Source organism: Egretta garzetta, unplaced genomic scaffold (assembly GCF_000687185.1).
Source record: "Egretta garzetta isolate BGI_Z169 unplaced genomic scaffold, ASM68718v1 scaffold19, whole genome shotgun sequence".
In the NCBI taxonomy this organism is placed as follows: domain Eukaryota; kingdom Metazoa; phylum Chordata; class Aves; order Pelecaniformes; family Ardeidae; genus Egretta; species Egretta garzetta.
Window position 1 is genome coordinate 668,871 of NW_009260768.1, and position 628 is coordinate 669,498.

Sequence of the window (628 nt, forward strand, 5' to 3'; positions counted from 1 at the left end):
TGAGCGCCTTCCCGGGAGCATCTGCCAGCAGAAAAGCGCCATAAACTGCAGCGAACCCCCAGGCTTAGCCCCCATCTCTTTCCCCCTGTTCCAAGCTCCCCTTCAGGGGTCAGCTTTGCGGTGTGGCACAACCCTCGGTGATTTGGGAGGCACGGCGTGCTGCCCCCGCCGATGGATTCCCCCGCCGGCACGTAGAAAGGCGGTGTTATAACCACGGCATAAGCGGAGAACCTGTTGTCAGCAAATTCCTGGTATCGCCTGACCATCCTGGGCCAACTTGGGACCAGAGGTTACGGCTTCCTATAGCTGCCTTCTCAGGCTCAGCAGAATAAATCAAACTCAGAAAGAAAATTATTTTGGTATAAAAGTTGATTTGACACGTGCTCCGTCCAGCTGATTTATTCTATATCATTCCTCTTTATATATAGAAGCAAAAGCTGAGAGGTCGCTCGATTTGCCAGCTTAGGTATATATAGCCGGTCAGAACTGGCTACGCTCCACTAGGAACTTTTCAAATAGGGCAATGATCTATTTGTGACCAAAGATACTTACTTCAAGAGGTATCAGTGACAAGAAGCAAAAAGCTGCTTGTTTGTTTGGACCGGGGAACGTGTGTGCGTGTAGAAAG